The sequence below is a fragment of the Cygnus olor genome, chromosome 6, assembly GCF_009769625.2.
Source record: "Cygnus olor isolate bCygOlo1 chromosome 6, bCygOlo1.pri.v2, whole genome shotgun sequence".
NCBI classification, from domain to species: domain Eukaryota; kingdom Metazoa; phylum Chordata; class Aves; order Anseriformes; family Anatidae; genus Cygnus; species Cygnus olor.
The window spans coordinates 20,827,164-20,849,254 of NC_049174.1; the positions used below are offsets into that span (position 1 = coordinate 20,827,164).

General features: G+C 36.0%; 1 long non-coding RNA gene across 1 annotated transcript in view; it reads left to right on the forward strand.

Annotated features, from left to right (window-relative positions):
- Nucleotides 1-21,203, forward strand: part of LOC121072602 — a 33,306-nt gene extending 12,103 nt beyond the window's left edge. Inside the window, exons 4-5 of the long non-coding RNA XR_005821341.1 lie at nt 19,417-19,556; nt 21,074-21,203. This is a non-coding gene — a long non-coding RNA (uncharacterized LOC121072602). The remainder of the gene's footprint in view (nt 1-19,416; nt 19,557-21,073) is intronic.
- The last annotated feature ends 888 nt before the right edge of the window (nt 21,204-22,091 follow it).

Sequence of the window (22,091 nt, forward strand, 5' to 3'; positions counted from 1 at the left end):
TGTGACTGGTGTAGTAGAGAAAGGCTACCTGGAGAATTTTTTTTGAGTTACACGATAAATTTTATGTCCAACTCCACATCAGTCCTACAAGAACATAAATACCAAGCTATGTTAACTTTTACCCAACTGAAAAATATATACTTTATGGGTTATGGGTCTCATGTGGATGACAAATTTGAACCTTACACTATATCTAGTACTACATTATTGAAAAACTTGTCTGTTTTTCTTAAAAAAAAAAAAAAAAAAAAAGGTTCACCTTACATAGGCATGTGGATAATTCTTAGAAGCCATCTGGATGTAGAAATAATGGGTTTGTTTCTATTGCAACATTAATCATCTATTTATTCTCACAGCTTGATTTCGTTTCAGGCGATTGTGAGGAGGGAAAAAAATAATCTGTCTTCTGGTCAACATTAATCATCTTTACTTAACCCCAGAGCTGATGACTCCTTTAGTGGTCTCTGCATCAACAAGGAAAGTGTTTCTGTGTAATGAAAAAAGAGATGCCAAAACATCTTGTTTGGCCATGTGATAAGAGCTAGACAAAAATAAGTTATTTAGGATAAAATAGTTTTGAAAGGTGGTGGTGGTGTGGTGTGTGTGTGTGGGGGGGGGGGCTTAAGTGAAAAAAACCAACAGGAACAATTCAAATATTGACAATATAGACCAAGAAGAGAAAGTCAGTTAATGAGCTGCAAGTTAAGAGACGGACAGCTTTCAGTGCTGTTAACAGCAAAGAGTGTTAGGGCTAAAGTATATGCTCATTCTGAAAGTTGAATGCCTTTTCAATGCAGAGATGAAACATCCTTCTGTTGTGTCAAGCCCCCTGCCCCAAAGCAAAACAAACACCAAATTACAAAAGTGCTTATAGCAAAATTTTACTGTTGGTTTTCTAGGAATCTTGACTTGCATAAACAGTTTCTGCTCCACTTACTTGCTGCAGTTCAGTTTTGTTTCCTAGGCGGTATATGTCATAGGTGAAATAATGTATGGCAATTTCTTTAGTTCATCTAAGTCTTTTCTCCTTCCAGGTGCTTCTAGCTACCTACATACTCAACATAAGATCTTCCCGTCCAGCTTTAGTTACATTTCACCTTTGCTGATATCCGGCTGATTTGTTCTTCTTGTGGCTTATGTTTGTACATAAGAACTCCCCTGAATTTAATTTGAGCATATTTTAACTGTCCTTTAAAAACAGAAATAAAGTAAAAGCCTGCAGCAAAAGCTGTCTCTCAGGCTATTTTGCCTCTTCAAGTGTAGGTCAAGATTTTTTTTCATTGTGGTCTAAGGAAGATAATAATTAAAGGAGTCTAAAGTATGTATTAATGCAATAGTAAGGACTCAGAGATTGCCTTTGAAAATCATCAAGTTTAAAATGTATGATTCTTAGGATAGTAATGTAGGAAAGGTAGTGTTGTATTGCACAACAAAAAGTAATGTCAAGGTCATTGGAATATATATTTGAAAAATAAGTATTTCTGATTTGTTTAATATAATTCTGCAGTCTTAGTATATCATAGTGTATCATATCAATACAGAATTTCCAATTTAAGATCTCAAGTTTTTAATAAATGAAAAGGAAAGGACTAAAGGATGCTGTTAAGTTTCATGAAGGGCTTAGGGCAGCCTTAAATGTGTGTATAGAACTAAGTATAAAAGAAACGCATTTTATCTATCCTTATTAAGTATTTGTAATGGATTTTTTGGTCTAGTATGTGTCAGTGTGATTAGGTAGAATTAATAACGTCTTAAGGGGTCTTTTGTGTGCTATTCTTTGATTTCAGACAGTCTGCAGTAAGGATGCTGCTTAGGTAGATATTTGAAATGCTGTCTCTCTTACATCCTTTTTGTCCTTTCTGTGAGCATACAACAATTCTGATAACCTGCATGCGTTTTGTTTTTTTTTTTTTTATATTAGTCCTATTTAATTTGACACTGATAAGGGTTGCAGTTGTAAGGTGAGATCTTGGACTTTACTTCTTCATCCACATCAATCTTTCTGGATGATAACTATCCAGATAGGTTTTGAAACAAGACTCTGAAAATCCTGGCTCTTATAAATTTAAGATTTTTATTAAGAAGACTGGACATTGAGACTAACTCCAGCGATATGAAGCCAGAATCATATGAAAGTGATAGCCCAGATATTCCTGTGCTTGACATGCATTTCCCTACTTGTTAGCTGCACTTTCCCCGCCATGTTAGCATTGCATTTGGTGTGGTAACAGTGTTTTGCTTTGTGATGGCATCATGTATTAGAGTGGCCAAGCCCTTCGCTAAGATAAAGAGGCTCTGTCTTCTCGTCAGCAGAAGGGGAAATTAATTTCTTGTTGTATCATAAGCAAATAATCCCACTGATACCATTAGGGGTTGGTTCAGAACAGTTTTAATTTTCCAGCAGGGAGCAGACCTGTCTTGTCACTACAGACTTTCTGGGTGATGGGAAAGTCTGCCCCTGACCATTGTCTCCCACCCTGACCCGGAGTCACAGGTGGGAAAAAGAGAAATGATATACACTCTGCTTGGGAGACAGAAGCAGCAATATGATTTATTGATAACAATGCTTATGTGACTTAACAAAGATTCAATGATTACAACTGATTGTAATTGGAAGATATGCTTAATTGCACATTATATAAAAGACACTCCTCAAAGATACTAAACAAAAGATGATATATACTATGTAAAGGTACTGGGTTAGGTGACATTACATCAAGGAAAAGCTCCTGTTGAGCAATGATTCTCAGAGTGGATCCCCTTGCTTTCTAAACTTGAACCACAGAGGTCAGGAGCCTAGGTACGGCTGAATCCACTCCTAGTCCCAGACTTGGTCAACCAGTTATGTCTAAAGGATTAGATGCATTCTTGAATCCTGTATGCTACTTAGCTAAGATTATGAAGTGTGATCAAGAAGCACCATTACAGCAAGTTAGCATGCTGTTACTTTCCCAATCTGCTTACCAACTATCTGTAGCAGTAAGGGTGCTCTCAGTCAGCAGAAGTAACCGTGGGAGACATCCCTGCCCAAGGGGAGGTCCTGGTGTGCAGCTCAATGTCGTGTCACGAGAACTCAAAGGGCTCTTGGGTTGCTCAATATTTATGGGCTAAGGTGATTTGGCAAGCACAGTGGGGGCAGGGGGTGCATTACTCAAACTAACCCTTGGCTTTTTGTCTTCTGCCTCCCCCAAATCCAGGAGACAGCCATCAGGACCAGACATAACCATCACAACTGCCAGTGATGGTTATCTGCTTAGGCTTGGGGCAGGGTGTGTCTGTGTGGTGTTGGAGGGGAGTGGTTAGGAGTACACTGTGACACCTGGACTTTCCATTTTGCAACCTGGCTCTTGTTGGTGAGGTTGCTTTTGCTGTCCTTATTACTGCTCCCAGCTCACCTTCCCCTGCACAGCAGGTTCCCTTGATAAACATCTTTCTTTCTTAGCTCCTTCTAAGGAGAAGGGAGTCTATTGGTGGAAAAGTAGTACCTGAAATAACTACTTGCCACATGAAGAAGATACAACAGAGTGCATGTTCCAGCTTAAAAGATCAGAAATGGAGTGTATTTCCCAAGGATTTCTTCTGCCTATTTTATTTCTGTGGCGTGCATGTTATTGATAAGCCTCTTATCTTTAGAAAAGTAAGGAGTATGACAGATACTTTGTTTGTTTTCTGTTACATTATCTGGCAGAGGTATAACCGCAACAAAATTGAGCGCATTTACAAGGGGATCATTACTTGAAACGTTAGTTTTCCAGAGAACCAGTTGAGGTAAGTATTGATTTTCCACATATATTTGTAAAAATACCACAGTCTCAGTTCTCACTGCTGTACTTACAGAATAAACCAGTAGGTACCCAACTGAAGAATGTGCAGAACAAGAGAAGCACTTATTTTTCAATGCATACTTAGACTCAGAAAGCGCTGGTCTTTTTGCCTCTTAGCCTGTGCTGACAGTGAGGACACGGCAGTATCTGTGAGGTGATTCTCTTAGAGCTAGCTTAGCTACCAGCACAGTGAATGTAGTCTGCACAAAGAGCTTTGCATCCACAGGCAGATCACATCTTCTAATGCAGTCTGTTTTAGAAACTTGCCTTCAATTCCTCCTCTCTAGAACAGGAATAGCATCAGTTCCTAGTCACAAGGCACAAGTGACACTGAGGATTAACCAGTTAATGTTTCTACAGTACTCTGAAGGGATAACATTTGAGCATATAAGTAGCTGATGGATGTTATTGCAAGCTACAACTACTGGCAAAGCACAGTTACTATTCCGACATTGCTATTGCCATTAGGAAAAAATGTATTATCTTAACATGTCCTCTACACAGTGTTGTTTTTTTTTGTTTGTTTGTTTGTTTTTCCAGTCTCTTCTAATTTACATGGAAGTTGGCATTTTATTACAGCTTTTGAGGAACACATAGCATTGAAGCAAATGAAGCTCAGTGCAAAAGATACATATTACATTGCCAGCCACATAGCATCAAGTTTGCCAGTTAGAAAATGATCTGTTAAGGAGCTAATGAAAATAAGTATTTATTGGAAGGATGCAACTCAGTCCATAATTACTGTACATAACTGCAATTTTGCAAGGCAAGCAGTGTTGCAGCAGAAAGAAGGGGAAGAGTTCAGAATGTAGTTTGAGACAAACTGAGAAAAGATGTAAAGGTTACTGAAGAACCTGCTTAGTGATGAGCTAACTAGCTAAAGAAAGAATTATCTAGGTTTGCTTGGCTTGAGTAAGCTTCAAGCTCAAACGTTGTGCTTTTGTGGGCTGCCCAATCTCTTCTCCTCACTAACAGTCGTGTTTTGAATGAAGATAGCTTGAAAACTCAGTAATGAAGACCTGTATTAATTCCAATTACCAATTCTCATGTTGTCAAAAAGCAAAGGGTTTGGAAAAGCTCAAAAACTGCAACAGGAAAAGGGGTCAAACTAGCAGAAAGTAGAGTACATTATAACAAACAGTACAAGACTTAGCAAAAAAAATGAACATTTGGGTTTTGCAGTCTCATTTAATTCCCAAACTAGTTTTATGCCAGTCCACTATAGTTTAGAGGAGTATTGGAGATATTCTAAACTCTTCCAACTGGCCTCTAAATAGCTCCCTGCCAACAGAGAAGAGCCGAAGCTCAGCAGTGCCCCTTGTACTCCCTGTGCTGGGGCTGGGAGCTGGAGGAAAAGTGCCAGGTTTCTGTCTGCCAGAGGGCCTCTGCAGCAGTTCTGCAGTCATAAGGAAATTCTCAGGTGGGAAAATGGAGTTAGTTTCTGGTTGCCATGTGGCCAGAGCAGCACAAAGAGATCTAGACTATCTGGAAAAAAAACACAAGCTTTTTGTTCTTGTGTATATATTTGATGCATTTTGTCTTATCTTGCTTGGAGGCTAATTCAGGCATGAAAAGGTAAGATCAGGTCCAACACTACTTTATTAGCAGAGCACCAGCAGCTTGCTTAATGCTGTGTAATAATCTATGAGTTACTGACTAGTGCATTGGTGGGATTGTCAGGCTAACCATATGGTTGGATTTAGAGGAATGTAACAGTTGATTTGTTAGACCAAAGTTTTGATTTATTAAGACATACTGAGCTTTGAGTTTAGTTATCTCAGAAACTGTTCTTCACTGGTTCAACCTCCAGGCTTATGGTGACAAAGACATAAATTGAATTTAAGTTCAGGAGTTTATCTTAAAACTGTAAATTGAACAGCTGTATTAGTTTGCTGTGGAGATTTCACTCATCTCAGTGGTGAATATGCCAAAAGGCAATGTTGCATTGTGCTCCAGAGATATTAGAGACTTGGCTTAAGGTGTTAAGTGTTTATCATTCTTCTGTGGTAGTATGCAAGAGGACATAATTTATGTAATGTGTCAAAATGTAGTGGATTTATTTTTACTGTCCGATGGGATACCTCTGTAGTTCCTCCAACTTAGCAGCATAACTGCCTTGACTACCAATTTAGATTCATAGTAGGAAAAGAAGGCCAAAGATTTCCATACCACGGCTTTTCTTCAGAGTCTCTACCCATTCAAGCCATAAGCAAAAAAGCAAAAAGGGGAATGATGAAACCATAGCAATTGTTCCGTGGCTGCAAGGGATTGCCTTTTCCCTTTCCTCCTCTCTCCTCACTCTGGTGTGCTCTACAGACATCCAAGGGTTGCTGCAAGCTGTACTTTCTTTCCTGTTCCTTTTGGGGGAGGGAGAGAGGGAGAGACCATCTGCATGGTGGCCTGACAATTGCTTTTACATGATTTGAGATCCCTTTACTATCTGATGTAAATGGCCTTAGTGAAGCTGCTGTCCAACCATCTGGGCAGGGATTTATAGGTAACTCTTCCATGAGCAGCAGTAGCTTTTCTATCAGTTACAGTGTTCCATAAACATTGTGCTGACTGCTGTGATGTCATCTGAGAAACTCTCCAAAGGGCACTGGATTCTATTGTACTTAAAGATGTTTTATCTCCAGTGTTAATCAATATTCAAGTAGTACCTACCTACAATAAAAAGCACCACAATGAAAATTAAAGGTATTTTTACAAGATATAGTAGAAATTTTCTTGGACAGCTGAATCTGTTATTTAAGATAAAAGATGATTTTAGTTAGCTATAGTAGAAGCACTGTAAGAATCTACTGAATTAGAAAATATTATGACTGATCTTTTGCCTGCTTTTGGCAAAGCAAAAGGTTATTAAGATGTATGTTGTGAAGTTAGATGCTATGTCACTTGCGAAGTTTCATCTGACACTTGGAAATCTTCTGATTTATTAATATATTGTCTGCTGCTGTTTATATGACCAGTTGCTTCCTCTTTTGAATATCTAAGTCCTCTGGGAGTTAATGCTATATTTTCAGTCATGCTAATCATAAGTTGGCACACAAAATATTTCTGCTTTTAAGGGGGCCATAGCAGGCAAGTAACAATGCACATGATGACCTGTGAATCTATATGTCATCTCTTTTTTTGCCTTTTCCTACTGCTTGTTCTCCATCCTATAACAGTAATCATCAGAAAGTGATTCTTCAATTATTGTTGTCAAGCTGAAAGAGGAAGTAAATGTGCAGCCTAAAGCAAGGACAAGAGGCACCCTTCTCTAATTACCAATCTGAAATTTTGATCGTTTCTGGTTAGGATACTTTTTTAAAGGCATACAATGGACTGCAGTTATTTTGTGTATGGAGAATTCATTGTTAATTCTCTGCTTCATGGTGCTAATTATTAAAGCCCAATTATGGTTTTTTAACATGATGATATTAAATATATATGTTGTTTATCCTCCAGTTACTGCTCAGAAACTGAAATGTCTTGGATAATTAGTGTAATTCTTCTTTGATTGTTAAGACTTTTTAAAAATATATTTAATTATTTTAAAGTAAATGTAACTCTGTCCCTCCTGGAGTGTAACAATAAAGTCTTTATTTTCAGTTATTTTTCTATCTTCATAAGGTAATAAAGTGAGCAACTCCTTGCACATAAAAATGTGAACCTACCATCTAAATATAATACAATATAATTCAATGACATGGTGATTTTGAATGAGAGATGCGCGTTAAAGGGAAGATTAAAACACTCTTAGAAACAGGGAGCAATTTTATTCTCTGGTAAATTAAACTGACAATTTCCAAATTGTAAACAATAACAAAGAAACTACTTCCATCAGGAGAAATATTAGCAGATTTTTATTTTTATTTTAAATAGCTCCATGGCAATTGTGTCCCAAGAAAGGTAAAGTTGTGCATGACACTGGAAAATCTTCTGGCCTGATTAGGACACCATGAAGGAGAAAGTCAGCAGAGACCTACAGAAAAATGCTGCTTCATGTCTTGACACTATTGACATAGGACAAGAAGTCTTACTCGAAAACTCTTCTGTTGTAGGGAAAAGTGCAGATGCACTTTTGCACTTGCCTGCTTAAAATTCACCAGAATATCCCATCACATAGTTATTTGGCAGATTTCAAAAGTCACTACTAGCAGGGTATCTGATAATTTACAATAGATTTGTTATAGTTGTGCTTTTCCTGCTTCTAAGTGAATCTATCAGGAGGGTAATAAAGCTACTTAGATAGCTGCCTAATACATATGGAGGATCTATAGATGGATAATGGGTTTAGGGAGCAATGAGCAACTCACCCATTCTCACTGAGGTCTTATATCTCCACAGCAGGAGTTGTAAACCATGGGCACATCACATTGGAACTCATCTATGAAGAACAAAGACATTTATCAGAAAGAAAAAAAAAAGAGTCTAGAATGCAGTTTCTAAAACTGTTTTTGAAACACCTTAATGTGTGGGTTTCCCATACTCCTTCATGTTACTTAGTAGAAGCTGGGACATGGTAAGACACAGATGAAAGTACCATGCATAAAAAATCTGTCAGAAAGGGGATTGTTAGCTTTTTTATTTACATCTATAAAAAATGAAATGTGCAAGATCTTAGAGCATATCCATTAAATCTGAAATTGGTTCTTGTCTGTAGGTGCTTTGCTTCTCTTTCTACTAAAATGCCAGTTCTGTCTCATATTCCATGTTAGATTGGAGAGAAATATTTCTTGCACTTACTGAATATATTTGTGTTCAATTTGTTTTATGCTGTTGGTGTGTAATGCGGTGGTTAATGGCGATTCTGTGAACAGCATTATGGGGTTGAATTCATGTTTAATTTTTTTTATTTTTATTTTTCCTGAAACACAAATGTTCAACAGCTTTGGTTTGAAGCCCAAGAAAGGAAAGAAGAGAGGGAGGAAAGATGGGCTTTTGGAAAACTTTTGACCCAGGTGAATCATTTAGCAGTTATCTTTGACTTTAGAGACATAAGGCCAGTTATAAACTTGTCGTAGTGTTATTTGGGATTTTTTTTTTTTTAAATCTCCACTTATTTATGGAAGCTACCTGTTTATGGTCTGCAATATATATATATATTTCCTTTGTATGTAGCTCTATTCAAGGTACCAGTGTTTGTGTAGATCAGCAATTTGGCAATTCAAGTGAAAATAGAAGAATTGTAAAATCTCTCCTGGTACGATGCACTGGAAGACACATTATTTATTTCAATGATTCAACTGTGGTTTTCCAACAGACACTCATTTTGTGTATAATTTGTTTTGTACCTCAGGTGGCTGAACTGTCTTGCCTCATTAATGGTACCATAATCAGGCAATTGCATTATAAAAAGACTCTCATTTAACCATAAAAAAGCCCAACAGTTTTACAGGTTTTGTGTCTGTATAGGGTCTACAACTTTTGAAGACAAATACACATCCCAACTACTAATTCAAACAAGGACCTGTTGAGTGACTGATGCAAAATATAAAATAGTCGAAAATGAATCTTAACATCTATTTCTAGAAAAACTTCCTTTTGAAATACATTGTGGATTAGATGAATGGTCTATTCATCTCTGTTAATTAGCATGCATTTTAGTATGAAGTCTTGCTAATGTATTATGTTTGTAAATATAATTGATTTTGTGTGAGTCGAGTTTATTTTAGATTATATATCCAAATTTTCTTTCTGAGGCAAGCAACACTTAGGGTTTCTGGTTTTCTTTCTTTTCAAATGGCAACAGTTGAGCCACAGGCATGGGGCTTAAGGTACGGTATCATTAGGTAGATAATATCTATCAATTCAGAAATAAACCTCAAGGATTCCAGGCGGTCAGCACATTTCCTGACACCAGAAAAGATGGAGAAATATAGTTCATATGTTTTCTTTTAACCTTTAAACTTAAAAATAAGAGAGGTGTTTTCCTGATATGTTCCACTGCAGAAGCAAAGTTCAAAAGTTTTGCAAATAATTATAAGGCAAATATTACAAAGTAGGGAAATCTAGAATGCATACTTCTGATCTGAAAGGCAGGGAAGTAAAATTACTCAGGTCTCTGCATACAAGTGATGTAAGTTTAATCACCATATTCATGTTGGAGTTGACTGAATCATACCTTGAGGAAAAATTAAAAACAGCTAATGAAGTATATCTTTCTGCTTTCCCAGAGTTATATCAGAAACATATAGAAAGATTTTTTTCAAATCCAGGAAAATTTGCTCAAAAATGAGTTGTTATTATTGATAAGGTAATATATTACAGTGAAAGTTACTTTGCTTCCTTGCTGTGTTCCCAGCCTGAGAGGGGGAATGCAGGTTAGCAAATGTGCTAGTCACCTCCACATGCACCTTACAGTCAGGTATGACTACAACTCTCAAACTCTCTGGAGCATAGTGCTTCGTTTTACTGTGCTTCCCCTCAGAGCATGAGAAGACCAAAGAGGCGTATGGAAATGGCCTGATAGTGCATTGTGGAGTGGACTAAGTGCAATGGATTTCTAGAGATGTCACAGCACTGATACCCTTTTGATGACAGCTTAGTGAGAATGTGGACATAGGAAGTGAAGCAATACTGAACGGCATGTTACCTCATAGGGCAGGGATAACAGTTACAGGGAGCAGATGCAGAGGACTGCTGGTTTCTGTCTGGTTAGCTGTCCATCACTATGCTGTCTTGTTTATTTCTGAATGAACTCATGAATATATTATCATAACTGAGTCTTCAGTGTTTTCTTTACATTTCTCCAGTCTTCCTTAGTCCTCATTTTTTGGCCACTGTGTGAAGCAGATCAAATAAATTTGATAGACCTTTCCTTTGATTTAGGACAGTTGTTCTAGAATTTGTCAGTATTCTGGATCTCTCCTGCTTCCTTCTTCTGGCAAATGGTATTTTTTGAGGCTTTTTTTTCAGTATTAGTTTACTCAACAGATGTTGGGAATTTATGTAATCCATGTTGTGCATGAAGTGAGCGGGGGGTTCACTGATCATCCTGATTAGGCACAGCCTAATGATCTCCACAAGTTAAAAGTAAATAGCATTAACTGGCCTTTGCAAGTATGATTATTTTTGTGCTTATGGCATCTAGTTAGTATTCTTGGTTCAATAACTGTGCAATCAACTTTCAGCAAGTAAACGCAGAGGAGGCAGAAAAATGTCATCACCTCTTAACAGGAACCAGAAAGTAGAAAGCCTGTACTGTGACAAGATACTTCTGTTTAAACATCTATGATTATAGCAAAAAAAAATGAAACCTTGTTTACATAATGAAGCAGAAGTAGTTCTGTGATTAACGTGGTTGATAGTATATACCTTCATAACAGAAGTCCTGCACTGAACTAATTGAAGCAATTGCAAACTAATTGAAGCAATAATAATTTAATAATGAACTAACATAAAATGATACCAAAAAAAGTTTACACTAAAAGTACATGAAACTCAGAGTTTACTTTAGATGATAATCAGTTTATACTTTTATGGAAAAATGTTTTAGTCTTTTGGCGCACACAGCAACTGTAAAATGGAAAGCATCAAAAGGTCTTACAGTTTCCTCATCAGTTAATCTAGAAATCAGAGAGGCCTTCAAACTAAATTTTCAAGGGACAGTGAGTTTCCAAGAAGGTGAGAAGATAGAATAATTGTTCATAATTGCTGCTTCAGATGAATTTCTAGGAATAATTTTTACATTTTGATATATACTTTTGTATGCCAATGTTCAGAAACCTTGGTGCATCAAAATATATATATATATTGTACCCAGAAATGTATATGCTATATTGGAAACAGCCATCTACCATGCAATTTCTCTCTTGTTGAATGAATTCTTACTCTTTTCTACTTAAATAATATGGCATCAGAAGCTGACTTTCATTTTAATGTAATTTTAATTCATAACAAAGAAGGTGTTAAAGGTTCTTTTTCTTTCAGTATGTATATTTAAAAAAAAAACATTTTCTTTAGTTTTTCATTTTCTTCCTTTTTTTCAGAGAGAGTTCAGATATAAAAATAGAAATTTATTTAATAGTGCAAAGTGCCTACAGGTTTAGAGCCTGCAATTTAATGTTTTATTCATAGTTTTCCTCTATAATTATAGCTATTTATTGATCTTCATACAATTATTTTCAATATTGCTTTGAATTTAATTTTTTTTTTTTCTGGAGATTCAGGATCAGCTTTCCAGTTATAAAACCAGAAATCCATATGCAATTCATAGTCAGCTTTTTTTAAAGTACTTGGCTGTATGAATCATTTAATATTTTTCCTTCTTCAGTTTGCAAGGACTGTTTTCTTTCTGTAGACACAGTAATGCCATTGATTTCATTTTCATACGTACTTAGTCTAACTGTTTTTGTGAGCTGCCTTAAGCTGAGTGATGAACACAGTAATTGTGAAGGTAATAAATCAGAAACTCCCTTTGCAACTCAATCTGCTCTACAGTACTTAATTTCCACTGGATTTTTTCCACTGGATAAAACCAGACAGTATTCTGGTGACAGAACAAACCACAGCTATTTCATGATCATGTCACTGTTTGCATCTCCTCAGTGCTCTTATGCAGCACTTTTCTTTCCAGAAGAACTTGCGAGGCATTTTAGTGAACTGAATTCTTCCTTGAATCTACAGAGATGTAACTGTCTCATTTATGTCTGGTTCTGATAAGGTACTGCCACATACAAATCTGATCACTACAGTTAATTGTTTAATATACACCAACTCGATCTCTGTATACTTTTTCTAAACAATTTATTTTCCTTTTTCTATTTTTTTTCCTTTTGTCTTGCAGACTGAAATCAGTCTGTCTGACCTGCAGATGGTGTATTTCTGTATAGCTTAACTTACATTATAGCATTTTCGCCTGTATTGCTTTTCTACAAGTGTCTTTCTGCTGTGTATCTTCTTTTAAATATTCTATTAAGTTCCTTAGTCTATCCAATTAAAAATATTTCTAAAAGTTTAATGTACCAGTTGGGACATGCAGTTATTTGGAAGCTCCCATTTACAGTTACAGCTGGACAGTAGTATATTTCCAGCTAGACCCTCTCATTGCAGTATGCTTGTCTGATCATCTGTTACCATCTAGCAGTACCTGAATTCTGCCATGGGAACTTGATAGTTCATACCTGTTCTTCAGTGAGGACAATACTCAAACTCCTTTATCAAGCAAAGTAAAATGTTCTCTTCTATTTAAGTATAATGCATTTTATTCTGCAAACATATCAGTTAATTATTCAATTGCAGTTAATACATATTTAATTGTGCATCTTCAGGTTGGTGAACACTCATAAACTGTCATACAAGCAGCATATACCTTTAGCAGTTACCCTTGTTCAGCTTTGGCAGGCAAATTTTGTGTGTTTAAATTCTAGCTGTTTTATATGGCTGCACATTCGAGCATTTTTGCTGAACTATTCATAGAATTCAAGACTTTAAGGAGAGGCCATGATGGTCATTTTCTCTGATGTCTTGTATAACACAAGCCATAGTTTCTACATGGGCATCTCAGTTAGAAAACCAGACATTTGTAATTGGCCCATTTCTTTGTCTCTCTCTCTCTCTCTCTCTTTTTTTTTTTTTTTTAACTTGAAGGCTGCTATTCCAGCAAACTAAAAATAAAAATAAAAATACTCCGTAGCTGCAGTGTCCCTGTACTTCCGTGAAATGTATTGAATGCTCTAAAAGGCATGGAAATAACTAGTGGCCTTGAGGATGTGTATAGAAAGAAAACTTTCTGTACTGTACACTTTTTTTTTTCAATAAAAAAATAATTGCAAGCATTAGTTCCTTTTCATTTCAGATCATAAATTGTTAGGAACTGTTGACATTCAAATTACTGGTTTCAAAAACAAATGAGTTGCAAGGGTGTAGCATTGTAAGTAGAATATTTGCAACCAACCATAATGCAATAATAAGATATGTTACGCAGGTTGTAATCTTTTACATTGTTAGAAACACGGACAAAAATTTGATACTGTATTTCCTTTGGGCTTCTCTACACTCTTTGGACTTCAAGCATGTGTCCTTTCTGCTTTTGCAGTACAAACGTGAATGGAATCGATGTATTGATGACAACAGCAAACAATCTGTGTTTTTGGATTGTTTTATCAGTAGTAGCAATTATAACATAAAAGAATTCAACTATTCCCATTATTAGGGATTAATTACTGAAAATTGCTAACAGCAAAACGGCATTAAGAATTGTTAAATACACATATATGTGGTTTGCTGAAGTGTTTGCTTCAGCCACAAACTGCAGTCACATCAGGATAGGTGTGTATTTCCCCTCTTCACCTTAGTGGGAAGTTCTGAAGCCAAATCATCATCTACATGAATGGCATTATAGACTCTGACTTGGTACAGCACTAGAATTTGAATGAGGCACTTTGGCAGAAGAGCTTAGACAACTCTTGTGGCCCTTCCGTTGACACTTTGACAAGTCTGATGTCATCCTCAACCTCATCCTTATCCTGTGCTGCGTGTCTCTTAAATTCCCAATTTTGCATTTATGCTAAGGACACAGGTAAGAAAAAAATCAATGTGTTTTGTATTGTAATACTACTAATAATAAAAACTATTTTGGTATGTTTTGCATGATCCAAGTTATCAAACCATTATTGAGCAGCGAGTACACATTTATTTAACTGAAATCTGTACGTACTCCAAATTAATAATGAAAAGTGTAATAGTCAAAAAGTGAAAAACTAGCTATTTATGTGGTATAAAGTGTAAAACTTAGCTCTTTATGTGGTATTTTATTAATTCTGTTATGAATTTAAAAGCTTTAGTATTCCTTTTAAATTTCTGCTACTATTAAAATTAAGATTTTTTTTTTTAATTTCTTGCAAGTTATGCTGTGTTAATAGAAGTAAAGGATTTTATAAATTATTTTGTTAAAGAATTGTATGTACCTAATAAGGATCACTTACTCTTCAGCAAAGAAGCACTCATTTGCAAGATTTACTGCAGTTGAATATAAGGATCTGAGATGACTGATGCCGGCAAGAGCATGCTCAAGTTATCTTTTTCTACTTGGAAAAAAGGGAGTAGATGCCAGGCATTGAATTCTGGGTACTATAATACAGAGGACACAATGAATACTTCTATAATTATCCAGAGAGACAAACACAGTGGGATTAACGATGCTTATTTTAACTAGACGGTAGGTAATAGTTTTTGAGCAAGCTATTTGGAGTCTCCAAGCCTTCCAAAGTTGTTTTCTTCCCAAGCAAGCAAGCAGCCCAGTGAGCCAGTGAGGTGTTACACAGGAAAACATTTTCCTTTTTCCTTCAAAAAACAAAATAACAGCAATAAAAAAAAAACTCTCTCTCCCCCCCCCCCCCCCCCCCCCCCCCCTTTTGAGACAGGGCATGAGTTGTTGTGACAAATACAGCTTGTGGGACAATCAAATCTAACTGCTTTTTCTGATACTAATTCTCAAAAGAACTGAGCCAGCTAATTTAAAAGCTCAACTTTAAGTGATATCTGGTAGTTTTTGTGCTTTCTCTGAAAATGTGAGGATGAATTACTCTTCCCCTTAAAACCTAATTTATGATAGATGCAGTCTTCTGACCTCATGCTCCCTGTTTTTCCTGGTCTGGTAAGCTTGACTAGAATCTGATCTGCATTGTGGCTAATCAGGATGCTTCGCTTCACCTCCCTTTTGTCAGCATACAAAAGCTCAAGTCAGAAAAGCTTTCAGAGGTAATCAATCCAGAAAAAATAGATCAGCAAAAGGAAAACATTGTGAATAAATATTTCATTGCACTGTGTAAGCCTGTTGTTTTAAATAAGAAAACAAACAGCTTATTCTGTTTTCTTTATGTATTTTAATTATTCATTTATTTTGAATACAGACTATATGTATGTGTTTGGGATGACTCATTCAGTATTTGGGAGCATACAAGTTCCTTGACCACATGATGTCTGGTAACAAGGCTTTGCAGAGTGCAATGATATGTCATCTCCATGTATTAATGTGCTCTCCTGAGGGCATAGTTTTCTGTTAAGAATTATTATGGCTACAGCAATTTGCCCCCCACTTTATTGAAATTAGATATTGCCATTGGGCTTGGCAACAGCAGGACCCCCCTAGGATATACAGTCCTGCCATCCTAGGTACTATAGGAGATGTTTGAAACAGCTTTTCCCCTGGTTAACGCTGCTAGGAATGTCAATCTGAAATTGGGAATAATCTTTACAAAGCAGGGTTATACTGACAAAGGCAAACAGCAAAGACACATGCACACACTGACTGTCTGATATTCAATGTAGGTGTTTCTGTGGCCTCTGGGAGATTATCGTGTGGGTCTAGAACAAAGTGGAGCATATGTTTTGCAAGAATTTAAAAGCAAAATGTCATGCAGCTCGTGCCCTCAAAGCAGTGAAGTCTACCCATGACAGTAGCAACTATCTGAAAGTAAAAATTTGGATGAAAGTGATTATTAATGCCTATAGAACTGCAGCTTGTGATTATTGGCTAGCTGCTCAACAAGAGGGAGATCAGAGCCTCTGGCTGTATAGAGACAGAAGGTCTAAGTTAAGACTTCTCCTTTTTGGTGATCTAGAGGAAAATACCAGGTAGATGCATGCACATTTTCCTTTCCTGTGTTTTTGTGAGGTGGGTTGAACATTTTCACAATGTTCATATCAGTAAGCTGCTAGGCATAAGTAAATCCACAGTGAACTGCAGGCTTTTATGTCATGAATCTGAGCTAAGAATAATTAAAATGAGTTGCCCTGTACTCACACAATGCAGAATAAGAACTCCAAAGGTAGCATTTTTCTAAAGCTTTTCCTGTTTTATAAGTTCAATGTGTATTTTAAACAGATGTTTTACCTTTTGCCTAAACTTTTAGTGAAATAATGACTTTTTTTCATTGAGTTGGATCTTTGAGCAGTTATTTACTCATTGATCATAATTTTAAGACTTATTCCCATGCTGTTTCCCCACCTTATTGTGAGCTCTTTTAGATGATTACTGAATGAAGGAGAGGTATTTCTGGTTTTATTTCTGGGAAAGAACCTCAAATGATTAAATCTCCTTTTTCTCTCTGTGCCCATTTCATGTCTCTTGATCATTTTATATTATAACTATAGTAATTGCAGGCAGGCTAGGAACATGTACAAACTCATTGGAATTTGAAAATTTACTCCAACTGTGCAACTATATGTGTTTAAAACATAGATAAAAAAGAGACTAACATTATTTTTGTCTTCTGGAGGTACATTTCAATTAATGTTGCATTGCTGCTAACAAAACACTTGTAGAAACTCCTGTAGAATTCAAGTATAAAGTTGCGTATATTCCTGTAGTTCCTTTTTACATATCCTCATTAAATTCATTTACTTAATTGGAAAGTCCATTTGTTTCTAGAAATCATTAAGAAAATGCTTTAATTGAAAGGGGAGGATGATAGAAAATACCTCCATTATACGTTCCTAGAAGAAGATGGGATGTTTCACACATCCATGCTAGCTGACCCAGCAAAATTCTAACTAAACCCTGCATGACTTTTTAAGCAGCTCGAAACCTAAATTACTGTTTTTATTTTGGCAAGAGGTAGAGCTATTTAACTTACTCTGCAAACATTTTCAAAGGATAATTTTATCTACTGAATTTAAAGGTTATAGTGGCTGTATTTTCAGTGTCTTTGGAAGATTCAGCTTTGGCTTTGTGGTGTTCCAGTCCAGCTGTTTTTCTGTTTCTTTAGGATACCTGATCAAAGAATAGTATTATTGGGTCAGGACAGAGGTGATATATGGAGTATGCATATAACTGTAGAATTCGTGCTTCAGGGTGAAGTGTTCTACCTTCTCTAAATGTCTTTGATACAAAATAAAAGATTTTCTTGTTGCCTACAGGTGTGAATTGGCACATATATTTTTTTTCACATATTACAAATAGGTCCTCAAGGCCACTTTAGAAACATTTGCTTACTTGCTGAGTGGGTAGAAATAGGATTTTATGGTCATTTGGGAGCTCTCCAAATATTTTAATTTTCATGTGACTTAGTCACCCAAGAAGCGATAAGAGCTGTTCTGTTCAGTAATACCATATTTCTGGTTTCATCTGCTTTCATTTTACTAAACGTTATTGTAATGTGAGTCATGATCTACATTCAACGTTAAATTCAGTTTCTTAAGAAAGCGTATTCCTCCTTTTACACAAGTAGTTGTTTTAGGTGCCACATATGACTTGACTCCTTACAGAAAGTCAGCAGACTCTACTTTGGCAGAAGATATCCTAGCAGGTGCTTTCAACATGGTTTGAATTTCAGCAAGGACAAATTCTCTGCAGACAAAGCAGTCTAAATACACAGTATAGATTTCTATTATTCCAAATATTCCAAATATACTACTATAGTTTTGTTTTAACACATCTGATGGGATTTAACTATTAAGAATGCTGAGGGACCAACTTGATGGATTAATATCTGAAATTACCCCCAAGGTTTAAAAATAAATAAATAAATAAAAAATTCAACAACTTAATTGACTTCCACAAACATACTTTTTTTTGAAGCTATATTGTTTATATTATGCTATATTGTTTATATTATGTAACCATATGATACCATATTCTCAACTTTAACTACTTTTTCTGCTCATTTTTGTGTTGTGATACTGAGGGACATCATATTTTCACATATAACTATTTTTTGAGCCAGTGACTGTTCAGGGATAGTTCCTACTCCCACTAACTTTCTTGTTGTATTGTGCAAGGGTTGGTAACAAATAGTGTCATGTCAGCAGCATGCCTAAAAATAATTGAAAGACACTGAGCAGTGGAAATCATTATTCTTTTCCTTTTCTTATATCTCCTTAAGTTATTATTACAATAAGTTACTTGTGTGTTGAAAAAAAAAAATAATCTGGAAATACAGTGCACTGTTTTCTATTATTACCCCAATAGAAAATTATTTCTTCTCCCCTTTTGGCATTCACAGTGTAGTTTGATGGTAGGCTCTCCTAAGGAGCTTGCAATGTTGTAAATAGTACAATGAGTAAATGAGTTTTCAGTGAGCATTCTAGGGTGCCCACCTGTACTCTGCTGCTTTAACTCATGCACAGTTATTAAGAATATCTGATAGAATTAGGTTTACTTAGGAGGAGATCAGATCGTGATTGGATTGTGAGCATTTGAAGACGAGTAATTCTGTCTGTGAAGTTGTTAAAAACTTCCTGTTGCCTGCCTGTTGCTTTGCACATCAGGATTCTTTCATAACTTCTTCAAGGGCAAGAGTGAGACTTTTCATACATTAACACATTATCGGAAGCCAGAGATTGATAGTGAACAGAGCAGTTTATGCTGTAACTACATGAGGTGGAACCTAGAGCTTAAAAATTTCATATCCTATATCCCCTTGTCTATGTCTACTTATTAGTTCCCAAACAGTTTTACGTTGTGCCTGAGGACTTTGATCCATGCTGATGTGGACCTTGTGTGCTACTTCAAGGCTAGAAGGGCACTGTTTTGCACCGCTCTAGAAATACACTTGGTATGTCACACACAGTGTATTTTCCCAGTGGTGCCCATCCTAAGCTTTTCATAACAGCTGTAGTTTCTATCCTGTGCTGTTCCCATCTTCCTCCCTTTTACTTCCAGGTGTAGCCCAGTACATTCAGCTGGGAACTGATCCAAGATCATTCAAGTCCCAGTGCATCAGCACAACTCATCCTGCCTCCTTAAACTTGTCACAACTGTGCCACAACTCTGCGCTTCAATTAATTCATTTTTAAAAACAGGTACTGTACACCATAGAGTGAAGTTGAGGTTTAATACCTTATTTATTGATGATTGTATGTTGTTATAAGTTGCAATAGTTACTTCCGTTTTTTTTCCAGAGAGCAATTTCATCTCCAGTACGTGTAAAGTATTATTCAAATAGCTATGTACTCCATTTAAACCACTTGTAAACAAACAACCAACAACAACAACTAATAGGAGAGAGCATTCCTTCAGACAAGAGACATTTATGACAGAAGTAATAATTTTCAACAGATGTACATTTTAAGGCAGTGTAGACTTCCACAAAGGTTATCCAACTTATAAAAGAAACCTGATTCCATGCTGTTTTTGTAGGTGGCTTGAAATGTTTCACTGCTGTTTTCATGCTTTCAGGGTTAATTATAATGTCTCAGATAGTCTTTTCAATATTTTAAATCTTCTTAAAAATGTTAAGTACATGAAAGATCATACTTTACATTACTACAGTGTTCTCAGGAAAAGCCTTTTGTTTAGAGAAAATTAGGCATAATCAGGTACTGACTGTAGTCTATCCATAATAAGTGTTACTGAAACTATGATACACATTGGAAATTCATTCAATGTGTTAATAGCAAACTGAAAACTAGATATAAAATGAAAAAAATCTGTTGCTATTGTCAGTCCAGATTTTTTTTTAATTAATGAGTCAATTTGAGTATCTAAAGCAAGAACAGGAACATTTTTTTTTTTCCTCCCCTGGAGAATTAAAGGTATTAGCTGAAAATCTCCAGGGCAATGTTGCAATCCTGCTGCTCAGGGGACATAGAAAGTTTTGTAGTGGGGATCTCTCTGGCTCTCTAGAGCAGCTGACTTAACACAAAGCTTGCTACAAGCTCTGAGCTGGCCTACAGAAATTTGGGCAAACATTGGTAATTCTGCCATATTAACTCCTTAACAAGTGTTTAACAAATGTCTTAACTAGGCTTATGGGATTGTTGAAGGAATCACAGAAAGTTTTTCATAATGGGGCATTTAAAGATGCATGAAAATTCTTGTTAAAAAAAAAAAAGGACGATGTAAATCATCAAATGAAAACAATAGCTTAACAAAGATGAAACATCCAACAAATTATGTATTATGCCTATATTTGATGTGAAATGCATTTATATGATAGATATTTTAATATACTTTCCAGGAAAGGGAATGACTCTTTAAAAAAATGCCTGGAATGTCCAAAGGAGCATTATTGTAAAATGTTACCTTCTTGAAGCATCATTACCTAGCTGCAAAAATGCAATTACTGCATTTTTAATATTTGGAAGATTTCCTATATACATTCGGGGAGAACTTTCTTTTTCAGGCAAAATTGTGGACGATTTCCTTCAGTACTAAAAGAAATTGAGATTTCAATAATAATGGGATTAGGTCAAGACAGCATTTGTCAGAAATGGCCAACATTCCACACTCTCAAGTTCCTGGGTGCTTCTGTGACATTGGAGGTTATTGCCTAAGAACGCCTGGGCACCTTATTAACACTGCCTTTTTTTTTCCCCAGATCCTTGCCTGATTGAGAGGGTAGCTTTACCACAGAAGATTTTGTGGAGAAATGGTCAGATCATTCACTTGCAGAGAATTTGAACATTTCGTCCTTGTTTCATTCAAAATGCTCTGTTAAACTTCTGTAGTATGGCTGAACAGTAATATTCATTTGAAAGTCTGTGTTTTATTTTTTTTATTATTATTTTAATTTAAGTAAAATTCACTTTCCCCTTCATGATACAATCCAAATGTAAGAAAAAGAAAGGCGGATATTTTTAGAACCAAACTTGTATGTTTGGGGTTTGTTTTAATAAAAGGTAGGCTGTTTTACAATTTGAGCATGCTTTAAGTAATTGTAGAAGCATAGACTAGGTAGCATTGAATTAAAATGTCAGCTTTGTCTTCTCCTTAGCAATCAGATTCATTAAAGGATCCAGAGAGATTGACCAAAGGAAGGAAAAAGAAGTAACCTAGAGAGTGACACCATAAATATGGCAGTCCTGATGCTGTGAGTACAAAGCCTGTGAGTAGAGCTGCAGAAAAAGAAATGGAGGCAAATACAGCCCATAAAGAAGTAAGATAACCAGAAAACATATTTTTCTATTGACTGTGCCATACTAAACCTAAAGAGCAATAAACTTTTTTTTTTTTTCCAGGAGTATTAACTGTGGTATAAAGAAGAAAGTAGTACTGTGTGATTTGATACATGTAAATATGTTTAGTGAGAAAAAGAATAGTAGTGAACAGTAGTATAGTAGGCTGGTTTTTTGGTTTGTTTATTTATATCCTATCACTGATAGGATATACTAAGGCAATATCAAATACAATGTGTTTGGTGGTGGATGCTCTTTTTCCTTTGGGGTAGGGAATGGGGGGAGTGGAAGAGAATGTAGCTGGATGACTTGTCAGTACTTGTCAGTACTTAACTGTAAACCTATTGTAAACGTCAGTAAAAAGAAATTGTCCTTGACCTTCTGTACATTTTCATTTAATCTTTTTGCAGGAGAAATGGTAGGAGGGAGCAACACGGAGAA